Raw genomic sequence first — 14,102 nt, 5'->3', positions numbered from 1 at the left:
CTCCTCTGCCTCTACACCCCCATGTACTGCGCCTCCTCTGCCTCTACACCCCCATGTACTGCGCCTCCCCTGCCTCTACACCCCAGAGCACTGCGCCTCCTCTGCCTCTACACCCCAGAGCACTGCGCCTCCTCTGCCTCTACACCCCCATGCACTGCGCCTCCTCTGCCTCTACACCCCCATGCACTGCGCCTCCCTTGCCTCTACACCCCCGAGCACTGCGCCTCCCCTGCCCCTACACCCCCGAGCACTGCGCCTCCCCTGCCCCTACACCCCCATGCACTGCGCCTCCCCTGCCTCTACACCCCCATGCACTGCGCCTCCCCTGCCTCTACACCCCCGAGCACTGCGCCTCCTCTGCCTCTACACCCCCATGCACTGCGCCTCCCCTGCCTCTACACCCCAGAGCACTGCGCCTCCTCTGCCTCTACACCCCAGAGCACTGCGCCTCCTCTGCCTCTACACCCCCATGCACTGCGCCTCCCTTGCCTCTACACCCCCATGCACTGCGCCTCCCTTGCCTCTACACCCCCGAGCACTGCGCCTCCCCTGCCCCTACACCCCCGAGCACTGCACCTCCCCTGCCCCTACACCCCCGAGCACTGCGCCTCCTCTGCCTCTACACCCCCATGCACTGTGCCTCCCCTGCCTCTACACCCCCGAGCACTGCGCCTCCTCTGCCTCTACACCCCCATGCACTGCGCCTCCCCTGCCTCTACACCCCCGAGCACTGCGCCTCCCCTGCCCCTACACCCCCGAGCACTGCACCTCCTGTACATCCCCTGCTCTCCTACTCTACATCTATACTCTCTCCCATTTGCTGCAGTTTCCAAGCTGGAGATCTCTAACTGTGAATTTTTCTATTTGGCCTTATTCACACTGACATCGGTATCGCATAACTTTTTTGCTGTATCTGACACCAGGAGGAAACAGAAGGGTTAACGTTACAGATGAGTCCGTGGCTCGGAGCCCTATAGAGACGCCTCTGACCACTTGTTCTGTGTTTGGCCTCACATGGGATGTTTTCTGCTGTTACACTGCACAGAAGCCTCAGCACAGACAAGTCTTTCATCTCCAGCCCTCTTCATGGGGGCAGCATGAGACAGCAGTGCCCTCTAGCAGCAGCCTCAGGTACTGCAGCCTCCTAATCCAGGGTCATTTCCTATCCTGGACCTATAGATAATTCCCAGTCAGGGATCTGTTCACCCCACAGTAGGTGGAGGGGGGTGAGGGTAACCCCTGCGGCCGCCTCCTGGGCTCTCTCCATGGCAGGGTTACCCAATGCTGACGTTCTCCAGCTCTGCTGTGCGACTTTTTGGACTCTTCCGTAACACCTGCAGATCGCCCATATACCCCTCATTAACCCCTCGCCAGCAGAAGTAACGCCAGGAAATGCTCATATGTAGCAGAGCTGAGCTTGTCAGGTGTAGTTGTGCTGGGCAGGTGGGATGTAGGGCAGTAGTGAGCCCAGGCTGGCAGAGTAATGGCCGCTATCATACAGGTCAGATGTCATGACAAGCGCTGCAGCCAAAAAGCAATGTGTGAAGTGTGAACACAGCTTGAGAGTCCACTGTGACTGAGGCAGAAGTATTGAGTTTGTCATGTGGCTGTACAGGCGTATAAACACAGAGCCTGAGAAAGATACATGACAAATACAGCTCTGCTACATCTATATTGGAAATCACTATACAGTATACAGGGGGTCCCAGGGGCGCAGCGGTCACTACCAGGCCCTGGACCATAATAGGGCCCCAAACGTCCCTCTGCCACATAAAAGGCCACTATTCTAAATGGCACAAGGTAAATATGGGCCCCATTACATAGGGGCCCGGGAGCTTCAAGCACAACTCTGCCTGTAATCAAGGGGTTAAATGCTGGACAATACAACAGAGACCCCGGCATTCTGGGTAATACATAATAGATGACAAATATAAGGAAGACACTGACACACTGCAACAGAAAAACAGAACTGAGTGTCAGCCGAAGAACTGCAGGGAAGGGAAAACATCCAGAGACGACCCAGACCTGCCGGATAACAAGAAGCCTGACAACCAGAATCCCAAACTGACAACTGCCGCAGATGGTAGTCAGGGAAAAAGACCAAGGTAAACAAACGCAGTCCAAGTTTTATCTGTAGTGTTACATAGGACTGCCGGTGACATCTACTACATTACCTGTACTCAGAGAGGTATCACCGTGTTATCTGTGGTGTTACATAGGACTGCCGGTGACATCTACTACATTACCTGTACTCAGAGAGGTATCACTGTGTTATCTGTGGTGTTACATAGGACTGCCGGTGACATCTACTACATTACCTGTACTCAGAGAGGTATCACTGTGTTATCTGTGGTGTTACATAGGACTGCAGGTGACATCTACTACATTACCTGTACTCAGAGAGGTATCACTGTGTTATCTGTGGTGTTACATAGGACTGCCGGTGACATCTACTACATTACCTGTACTCAGAGAGTTATCACTGTGTTATCTGTAGTGTTACATAGGACTGCAGGTGACATCTACTACATTACCTGTACTCAGAGAGTTATCACTGTGTTATCTGTGGTGTTACATAGGACTGCCGGTGACATCTACTACATTACCTGTACTCAGAGAGTTATCACTGTGTTATCTGTGGTGTTACATAGGACTGCAGGTGACATCTACTACATTATCTGTACTCAGAGAGTTATCACTGTGTTATCTATGGTGTTACATAGGACTGCCGGTAACATCTACTACATTACCTGTACTCAGAGAGTTATCACTGTGTTATCTGTGGTGTTACATAGGACTGCAGGTGACATCTACTACATTACCTGTACTCAGAGTTATCACTGTGTTATCTGTGGTGTTACATAGGACTGCCGGTGACATCTACTACATTACCTGTACTCAGAGAGTTATCACTGTGTTATCTGTGGTGTTACATAGGACTGCCGGTGACATCTACTACATTACCTGTACTCAGAGAGTTATCACTGTGTTATCTGTAGTGTTACATAGGACTGCCGGTGACATCTACTACATTACCTGTACTCAGAGAGTTATCACTGTGTTATCTGTAGTGTTACATAGGACTGCCGGTGACATCTACTACATTACCTGTACTCAGAGAGTTATCACTGTGTTATCTATGGTGTTACATAGGACTGCAGGTGACATTTACTCCAATCTCGGTAAAGAAGACATGCAACTTACAGATAGTTAGATGACAGATCCAGCTCTGCTACATCCATAGCCTCCAGTAGGTTTCCCGTTTCGCTGCCATCATACACTGTGTATTATTCAATTCCCATGTTATTCCTGGTGATGGCAGACGCAGGGTTAATGGCAGCTTCTCCGCTCAGTCACCAGATCTCTATTTTCTCCACTTGTTTTTGCAGCTGTTGAGATTTTGGGAGCCCAGGAGAGGATCAGAAGGCTGGTGAGGGGCTGCGGAGGCCTTACCAGGGGTCTCAGGCTTGCTGTGGTCTCAGACTGTCCATCCCAGCAGGGCACAGAGGAGATGCAGAGGCTGCTGAGAGCTCAGGGTGTATGGACTGCAGAGGATCACATCAGGAACTGCTTGCCATTCCAGAGCTCAGGCTGGAGGCTGGGCTGTCCTCCTGCTACTGTGCAGCAATCCTTAAAGGCACAGCATCACTGCCAGTACAGGAGGGGGCACCCCGCACCCCGGGATCCCTCCTCATACATTGCAACAACTGCTGTAGCAGCAGCATCACACATACTAGAATTAACCCTGAGCCTCCTAGGTCATGAATAGAATGTCACAATCACATTGAATACTGACACACATGCAGAGAGGGGGCAATCTCATGGGGTTTCAGAACCCACCCACACCCTCATTGTTGCCCATTAACTTTTGGATGGCCAATCCTTATTTTAATTTCTCCATCTCCCCCCAATCCCGCTGTTCCCATTCATGATAGTCCACACAACCCTATCCCCAGGGTCACATATTTGGGCCCTGGGCCCTCTGGTTTCTCTCCTAGCTCATCTAGGGTCTGAGATGTAAATCTATATAGTGTGGCCCCTACCTCAATGCTACCCCACACCGCTGCCTGTTCTGCCTGCCTTTTGTCCCGCTCACACATACAAGCAAAATAGTTACAGAAACAAATGTCATTCTACAGGGCCGAGCAGGTTTAGAAGACGGCACCACCCTCGTCCACAGGCCATGTCTGGTAATGCAGCTAAACCCTCTTGAAGAGAAATTATTTGAACTGCAATACCAGACACAACCTGAGGACAGGTGTGGAGCTGTTATTGGAAGAAAGCAGTCATGTCCCCTACACCAACCTTTAAAGGTGATTTCATACCATTCAGGGTCTCTGGAAAGATGAGTTTTCTGTCTTATCTATGTAATAGTCCAAGAAGTCTAAGTCATCACCTAAGAGGAAGAATTACTGATAGGAGGATTCCTGCTAGGAAGGCAAATTACAAGATGGCGGCCTACCTACAGCAAAGACACTGCTGTTTGGAACGCCAATTATAGCCCCGACCTTTCCAGGTTTAGAAGGTTCGGTCAGTTATGGCGCTGCGACACTATATACAGCGCAACGAGCAGGTAAAGGGCAGCAATCCCTGCTATTCTGTGTACATGGAGAGCGCACAGTACTACTTCTCTACTCCTGTATATATGGACAGCGCACAGTACCACTTCTCATGTCTTGTATATATGGGCAGTGCACAGTACCACTTCTCTTGTTATATATATATATATATATATATATATATATATATATACACAGTGCACAGTACCACTTCTCTTGTTCTATATATATATATATATATATATATATATATATATATATATATATACACACAGTGCACAGTACCACTTCTTATTCTTTATATATGGACAGTGCACAGTACCACTTCTCTAGTTCTGTATATATGGACAGTGCACAGTACCACTTCTCTTGTTCTGTATATATGGACAGTGCACAGTACCACTTCTCTAGTTCTGTATATATGGACAGTGCACAGTACTACTTCTCTAGTTCTGTATATATGGACAGTGCACAGTACCACTTCTCTTGTTCTGTATATATGGACAGTGCATAGTACCACTTCTCTAGTTCTGTATATATGGACAGTGCACAGTACTACTTCTCTAGTTCTGTATATATGGACAGTGCACAGTACCACTTCTCTTGTCCGGTATATATGGACATTGCACAGTACCACTTCTCTTGTTCTGTATATATGGACCGTGCACAGTACCACTTCTCTAGTTCTGTATATATACAGTGCACAGTACCACTTCTTATTCTGTATATATGGACAGTGCACAGTGCCACTTCTCTTGTTCTATATATATGGACAGTGCACAGTACCACTTCTCTTGTTCTGTATAGTAGTGCACACTTCTTTGTTCCTGGTGGTCTAGTGCAGGTAACCAATGGTTGCACTATGGCCTAGTGAATACCTACAATTCCCTGGTGGTCCAGTGGCACAGTGAGAGCTTCCTTGTCCCAGGGGTCCAGCGATGGGCAGTCCTCAGTCTGCATTATGAATACGCACAGTACAACTTCTCTCATAAACAGGCAGGAGATCCTGGGCAGCAGTTTAAGGATGTTGCAGCAGAGGGGTGTAGACCACGGCCGCCGTGATTCAGACACTTCCATGGTTTCCATCTTGTCCACAGGGACAGCTGTAATTTTCTTCTTTGGTCTCAAGAGAGAAAGTGCAAAAAAGTAATGAAATATTTATTGGACAAATGAGCCAAATGAAATATTAATCTGAGATTTGGCGCTGATACGTTATTGCGGTCGCTCTGACCTGCACATTATGGGGTGGTTCCTACATCCGGTGACCATTGAACATGAAGGCAGTCCCTCATCCTTGGTTGTCCGCTAAGAATCTCCACGTTCTTGGAATCCACCAGAGTCTATCACCATCATTGGGGGATTCCTAACTCCTGGTGGTCAAGTGGGAACATCCTAGACATCCAGTGAAGGCCTCTGCTGCCCTCTAGGTCTAGTGGCCTGTAGTACCTTGATTTATTCCTAGCAGTGGGAACCCCAGAACAGACAGACTGACCCCCAGTACACATAGGTATATACAGGTAGGAATGACCCCCAGTACACATAGGTATATACATGTAGGAATGACCCCCAATACACATAGGTATATACATGTAGGAATGACCCCCAGTACACATAGGTATATACAGGTAGGAATGACCCCCAGTACACATAGGTATATACAGGTAGGAACGACCCCAGTACACATAGGTATATACAGGTAGGAATGACCCCCAGTACACATAGGTATATACAGGTAGGAATGACCCCCAGTACACATAGGTATATACAGGTAGGAATGACCCCCAGTACACATAGGTATATACATGTAGGAATGACCCCCAGTACACATAGGTATATACAGGTAGGAATGACCCCCAGTACACATAGGTATATACAGGTAGGAATGACCCCAAGTACACATAGGTATATACAGGTAGGAATGACCCCCAGTACACATAGGTATATACATGTAGGAATGACCCCAGTACACATAGGTATATACAGGTAGGAATGACCCCCAGTACACATAGGTATATACAGGTAGGAATGACCCCCAGTACACATAGGTATATACAGGTAGGAACGACCCCCAGTACACATAGGTATATACAGGTAGGAATGACCCCCAGTATGAAATCAGAGACATAGCGGTGGGCATAAGACCCCTGCAGAGGTACAAACATTTCCTTATCTGTGTCCTGATCGTGCCGAGTTGCACATATAACGTACAGAGAATGCGGCACCTTCAAGACATTCTGCACAAGTCTCGTGAAGACTTCCAGGAGACCGCTGAGATGTGATCTTCAGTCCTGGTGGTCTCCTCCATTAAGTCATATAAAACCTGGATTATAATGTGAGGAGTGGGGGACGTGTGAGCATTGCCAGAGAGATTACCATCTGTGATCCCGGCGGCCAGTGATGAGTCTCGCTCATGGTTTATGTCTCGCTCTGAGAGATGAAGGATGGAGGAGACTCTAAAATAAACCAGGGGATTGTATAGATTTAACAGCCCCAGATCATGATGTGGGTCCCTCCAGAAATAATGGGGTCATGGGAAGCCTCACCGATAGACCTCCAGCTTTACTGTCATATAGGAGCTGAAACTTGACTTGTGGATGATCCTTGGATGGTCACCCAGAAGCGGCGCTGATACCTTAAAGTGACTCAAGCAGATATAAAATGCAATGCCCAGGACGGAGTCCTATAAGGATTGAATCCTATAATTCCCTCATATGTGACATCCCATGTGTGCTGAGGGTTAGCCCTGGCTTTTTACTTTATGTTGTAGAGATTATGTGATTGCCATATATGTGTATACCATTTTTATAAGCGTACCAGGAGAGCTTATGTATCATGTGCTGCCTCCTGTGAGGCTGTAACCACTGAGCCTGCTGCCTCCTGTGAGACTGTAACCACCAAGTCCGCTACCTACCGTGAGGCTGTAACCACTGAGCCTGCTGCCTCCTGTGATGCTGTAACCATACCTCCCAACTTTTGAACAACAGAAAGAGGGACAAAATGTGTGGTGTGCATAGCTCGACGCTGTAAATTTAGCTCCGCCCACTTTTATGTTGACTCCGCCCATTCTCATTCATTTTTTTTTCATGTCCTCCAACACAGTATAATCCTCCTACAGTCACCCGTACATTATATGCCCCCACATTATAATGTTCCCTTCCAACTGCCCCACAGTATTAAGTCCCTCTCCTGGTGCCCCAGTTTTTTCAACATTAAATTTTTATTAAAGATTTTTCCAAGGGTTAAACAAAAGGGAAGGGGAGGGAGGAAAGGGAGGGAAAAGTCGGGGAAACAATGGGAAGGAAAAAGGGAAAAAGTATATAGGGGAACAGGGAAAAGGAACAGGGAGAGGGGGAGGCGGACTCTGACGCAGCAGGGTTACAATGAACAATGCAATACAGTTAATCAGGTAACTGAAGAAGTGAGGGTAACAAAAGCCATAACAAATTGTAATAGCAAAACAGAAAAAGCAGTGATCTTCAATATTAGAGCACTAGGTAAAACTATACGAGAACCAGAAAAGCAGATAGCAGGAAAAAAATGTATAAAGTAGGTAGGCTCACAAGGGTGAGGAGGGAAAAAGGGAACGAAAATCTGAGGAGTAATAGAACATGTTCCACAGCAGCCAAGTCTGGTGGTGAAGACGGTCATCAGGGCGAAGCATCGCCAGCATATCCTCCATGGTACGGATATGGAGGAACTCCTTTAGCCAGGAAAGGAGTGTGGGGGGGGGACTGGGACTTCCACAGCCTCGGGATGACTGAACGAGCAGCTACCAACATAAACCCCAATAACTTGCGAATGGGTTTTCGAAATTTTCGAGGGAAAAGGGAAAGAAGAAGAGGGGCAGGATCATCGTCCAAAACAACACCCGTCACTTGACGAATAACCCCTCGCACGCCATCCCAATAAGGGCGAAGAAGGGGACACCCCCACCAGATGTGAGCCATCGTGCCACGGTCGTTGAGACATCTCCAACACCTATCTGAGGTGGTCGGAAAGATGGTGTGGAGCAGAGTCGGAACCCTGTACCACCTAGAGAGGATCTTATAGTTGGTCTCCTGAGCCTTACAGGAGATAGAGAATTTATGACACATCTCGATGGCCGATGACCACACACCCGGCGAGAATGCCACCCCCAGCTCCCTTTCCCACCCCCTGACAAAGGGTGGTAAGCCATCCTCCAGACTCTCCAACAGGGAGTTGTATAGCAGAGAGACCGTGTGTTCCGGCCGAGAAGCAGAGAGACAGAGGCGCTCCAAGGGCAGACTGGTGCCCCAGTTTAAACATGAAACTGGAGCAGCTGGAGGGGGACATTAGCAATGAGGGTAGTTGGAGGGGGACAATAAATTAATGGCAGATGAAGAGGGAAATTAAATGGGGGGCAACTAGAGGGGGACATTAAACTCGGGCAGCTAGAAGCACACATTAAACCGTAGGGGTGGCTGGAGGGGGGACATTACACTGGGGGCAGTTAGAGGTACACAGGTCCCCCTCCAGCTACTCCCATGGTTTAATGCTCCTCTTCAGTTGTCCCCAGTTTAATGTCCCCCAGTTTAAGTTCCCTCTTCATCTGCTCCATTTCATGTCCCCTACTCCATCTCTGCCCCCAGTTTCATCTCCCCCCTCCATTTCTGCCCCCAGTTTCATATCCCCTTTCATCTGCCCCCAGTTTCATGTCCCCCCCTCCATCTCTGCTCCCAGTATAATGACAAACACACGCACACAGATACATACATACATACCTCTCAACTGTCCCGATTTCCACGGGACATTCACGATTTCGGTGTCCTGTCCCGCGGTCCCGGTCAGCGGGAGGTATGTCCCGATTTCAACTCACATCTGTGTTCAGAGGACGCAGATTTGAATACATACGCGACTAAAGCAAGGAGTTGTCACAGCTCAGCTCCTTGCTTTGCCATGGCGCTCTGGCTAGTGGATGTGTAGGCGCGATGTGATGACGTCACATCGCGCCTACAACTCTGTTACTGAGACTGCGGAGAGAGCGGCGGGGGAGCATTGGAAGGTGAATATAAGGTTTTTTTGTGTTAAACATTGAGTTGGAACATAATGAAGGGGGCCCATGAAACTGGGGGCAGATGAAGGGGGAGGGGAGAATGGCATGAATCTGGGGGCAAAGATGGGGGGACATGAATCTGGGAGCAGAGATGGGGGACATGAATCTGGGGGCAGAGATGGGGGACATGAATCTGGGGGCAGAGATGGGGGGGACATGATTCTGGGGGCAGAGATGGGGGACATGAATCTGGGGGAAGAGATGGGGGACATGAATCTGGGGGCAGAGATGGGGGGACATGAGTTTGGGGGCAGAGATGGGGGGACATCAATCTGGGGGCAGAGATGGGGGACATGAAACTGTGGGCCAAGATGGGGGGGGGCATGAATCTGGGGGTAGAGATGGGGGGACATGAGTTTGGGGGCAGAGATGGGGGGACATCAATCTAGGGGCAGAGATGGGGGACATGAATCTAGGGCAGAGATAGTGGACATGAAACTGGGGGCAGGATGGAGGGGGGACATGAAACTTGGGACAGAGATGGGGGGACATGAAACTGGGGGAGAGATGGAGGGGGGACATATAATTTATGGGTGACTGTAGGAGGATTATACTGTGTGCGGGCACATGAAAAATGAATGAGAATGGGCGGAGTCAACATAAAAGTGGGTGGAGCTAAATACTTTGTCCCTCTTTCAGTTCTTCAAAAGTTGGAAGGTATGCACACACACACTCACTCTCTCTGTCTCTCTCTCCATCCTACATCTCACATCCCTCCCTTCTCAGTACTTTACACACATCTCTTCACTGCACGGGACACTGACACGTCCACCTAGTCACGTGACCGTGTAATGTCACACAAGGTCCTTGCACCATAGTGAAGCGTTCCTCCGATCACCAGAGCCTTTTATCTGGTATAAGAGCAGGTGGGAGTAGGGAGCTGTGCGGGACAGGGGTAGGAAAACGTGAGTGTCCCGCCAAATGCGGCACAGTTGGAAGGTATTCTGTAACCACCAAACCTGTTGCCCCCTTTGAGGCTGTAACCACTGAACATGCTGCTTACCGTGAGGCTGTAACCACCGAGCCTGCTGCCTGCCACAAGACTCTTGTAACCACCAATTTCCCCCACAGATTTCCAATGTGAACCCCAATAACTCAGAGAATGTATAAAACTAAATATACACTCACCGGCCACTTTATTAGGTACACCATGCTAGTAACGGGTTGGACCCCCTTTTGCCTTCAGAACTGCCTCAATTCTTCGTGGCATAGATTCAACAAGGTGCTGGAAGCATTCCTCAGAGATTTTGGTCCATATTGACATGATGGCATCACACAGTTGCCGCAGATTTGTCGGCTGCACATCCATGATGCGAATCTCCCGTTCCACCACATCCCAAAGATGCTCTATTGGATTGAGATCTGGTGACTGTGGAGGCCATTGGAGTACAGTGAACTCATTGTCATGTTCAAGAAACCAGTCTGAGATGATTCCAGCTTTATGACATGGCATTGCATTATCCTGCTGAAAGTAGCCATCAGATGTTGGGTACATTGTGGTCATAAAGGGATGGACATGGTCAGCAACAATACTCAGGTAGGCTTTGGCGTTGCAACGATGCTCAATTGGTACCAAGGGGCCCAAAGAGTGCCAAGAAAATATTCCCCACACCATGACACCACCACCACCAGCCTGAACCGTTGATACAAGGCAGGATGGATCCATGCTTTCATGTTGTTGACGCCAAATTCTGAGCCTACCATCCGAATGTCGCAGCAGAAATCGAGACTCATCAGACCAGGCAACGTTTTTCCAATCTTCAATTGTCCAATTTCGATGAGCTTGTGCAAATTGTAGCCTCAGTTTCCTGTTCTTAGCGGAAAGGAGTGGCACCCGGTGTGGTCTTCTGCTGCTGTAGCCCATCTGCCTCAAAGTTCGACGTACTGTGCGTTCAGAGATGCTCTTCTGGCTACCTTGGTTGTAACGGGTGGCTATTTGAGTCACTGTTGCCTTTCTATCAGCTCGAACCAGTCTGGCCATTCTCCTGTGACCTCTGGCATCAACAACGCATTTCCGCCCACAGAACTGCCGCTCACTGGATGTTTTTTCTTTTTCGGACCATTCTCTGTAAACCCTAGAGATGATTGTGCGTGAAAATCCCAGTAGATCAGCAGTTTCTGAAATACTCAGACCAGCCCTTCTGGCACCAACAACCATGCCACGTTCAAAGGCACTCAAATCACCTTTCTTCCCCATACTGATGCTCGGTTTGAACTGCAGGAGATTGTCTTGACCATGTCTACATGCCTAAATGCACTGAGTTGCCGCCATGTGATTGGCTGATTAGAAATTAAGTGTTAACGAGCAGTTGGACAGGTGTACCTAATAAAGTGGCCGGTGAGTGTAAATTTAATCCCAAATTTCTAATATATATATATACAGTATATATATATATATATATATATATATATATATATATATATATATATACACACAAATACTGTATGTATCTTGAAACAGAAATGTAGCAAAGTAATAATGTATTACAATAATAATGAAAAAAAGGAAAACTGATGTTAAAAAGAATTAAAAATTATAGGAAGGATGGAGCACCTCTAAAAGCATCCTCCTGCCCCCTTCTGCACCCTGAGGGTTTGTTACAATGTATTAGTAAAGGTAAGCTGTATCAGTGTTACAAACCCTCAGCTGTGAGAAGTATTAGGCCACAAAGTCTTAAAACAAACAATATATAATAAGATATAACTCTAGTACAATCTGGTTTATTGTATTCATTATATCTGGTGAGTTCTTGAGGCGATTCATGGAGACCCCCGTGTGATGCTGACATAGAACAGGCGGCGGTCGTGTATCCATTAGTCAGGTCTATAGAATATCATAACAGCTTGTAAAGTGCAACATTTCATTTTACAAGCATCAGACCCGAGACTGCGTCATAACCCAGATAATAAACCAATGCCAGTACAGGATAAGTAATGTAATGTATGTACACAGTGACTGTACCAGAAGAATAGTGAGCGCAGCTCTGGAGTATAATACTGGATGTAACTCAGGATCAGTACAGGATAAGTAATGTAATGTATGTACACAGTGACTGCACCAGCAGAATAGTGAGCACAGCTCTGGAGTATAATACAGGATGTAACTCAGGATCAGTACAGGATAAGTAATGTAATGTATGTACACAGTGACTGCACCAGCAGAATAGTGAGCGCAGCTCTGGAGTATAATACAGGATAAGTAATGTAATGTAAGTACACAGTGACTGCACCAGCAGAATAGTGATTGCAGCTCTGGAGTATAATACAGGATGTAACTCAGGATCAGTACAGGATAAGTAATGTAATGTATGTACACAGTGACTGCACCAGCAGAATAGTGAGCGCAGCTCTGGAGTATAATACAGGATGTAACTCAGGGTCAGTACAGGATAAGTAATGTAATGTATGTACACAGTGACAGTACCAGCAGAATAGTGAGTGCAGCTCTGGCAGGCTTAGTTGATCCAATAATCCGCAGGTCTTGTCCATTGTTGTCCCTTATAGTTGTAAAATGTGTGTACAATGTAGCAAATTGCCAAAAACGAAGGAAATATTTTTAGAGATTATTCACATGTTACAGGTTATGATACTTTTTCTCACACAGGACTGTGACTAAGTTCTTAAAGCTGAATATGGAGCAGCCGATGTCACAATGTGCCATGTCCAAGGCTGAGCAGTGCTGAATGTGTCTGGGATTCTTCACCCCTGGTGTTATTACATTTGTCCCCTCATCTCATGGACATTCAGGGTGGTCACTCCTGTGCTCTGACATATTGGAGACATTACTTAAAGGACAACTCCATTTCTTACACAGAGGTGATCTATACCCACTGAAGGCAGCAGCCCACTTAATGCATGGGAGTGACCAAATGTAGCTAAAAAGATGGGGGTCCTGAGCGGGGGCTCCACTATAACAGAGGTAATAGATGAGGGGTCTAAAGAGGGGGCTCCTATAATAGAGCTAGTAGATGAGGAAGTCCTGAGTGGGGGGCTCTACTATAATAGAGTTAATAGATGAGGGGTCCTGAGCAGGGTTCCACTATAATAACCCCCCCTTCCCCCGAATTGAAACCTAATTGCTAGTGTGAACCTAGCGTAAGCAGTCTGTCCTGGAGGACCAAGACGGATTCAGCATCTATTTTCAAGTGAACATTTAGAAAGATTAGAAAGTTTCTTGATTTATACAAAAGTTGTTGTAGGGAAGTGACCAATAAAATTGATGTCTTATTAGACCATGTTCAGACTTGGTGAATTGTATACAAAAATATGTGAGAAATCGCCTTGTTGGGATATGATGTTACTGGCAGCTCTGCTGAGTACTGATGTTGTCTATGGCCGTGACCCCTTTACACCAGCCAATGTAGACAGTAAATACTGAGCTGTGGCCCCTGGGGTGAATGCTGAGATTTAGGACCCTCCATGGGCCCCGCGTCCCGCCCGCTGCTCCCTGGATACGGGGTCTGTATTCC

The 14,102-nt window shown here is 47.7% G+C and overlaps 1 protein-coding gene across 8 annotated transcripts in view; it reads right to left on the bottom strand.

Moving 5' to 3' along the window:
- Positions 1 to 3,565, bottom strand: part of DAAM2 (dishevelled associated activator of morphogenesis 2) — a 134,869-nt gene extending 131,304 nt beyond the window's left edge. For 6 of the 8 annotated variants that reach the window (XR_012715298.1, XR_012715299.1, XR_012715301.1 and 3 more), the window contains exon 1: positions 3,205 to 3,565. The gene's annotated coding sequence lies outside the window, so the exon portion shown is untranslated. The remainder of the gene's footprint in view (positions 1 to 3,204) is intronic. The other 2 variants (XM_075267331.1, XM_075267332.1) reach the window with 2 other exon arrangements.
- Positions 3,566 to 14,102: the final 10,537 nt, after the last annotated feature.

Source organism: Leptodactylus fuscus, chromosome 3 (assembly GCF_031893055.1).
Source record: "Leptodactylus fuscus isolate aLepFus1 chromosome 3, aLepFus1.hap2, whole genome shotgun sequence".
Taxonomy (NCBI): Eukaryota; Metazoa; Chordata; class Amphibia; order Anura; family Leptodactylidae; genus Leptodactylus; species Leptodactylus fuscus.
This window is presented reverse-complemented; position numbering and strand designations above follow the sequence as displayed.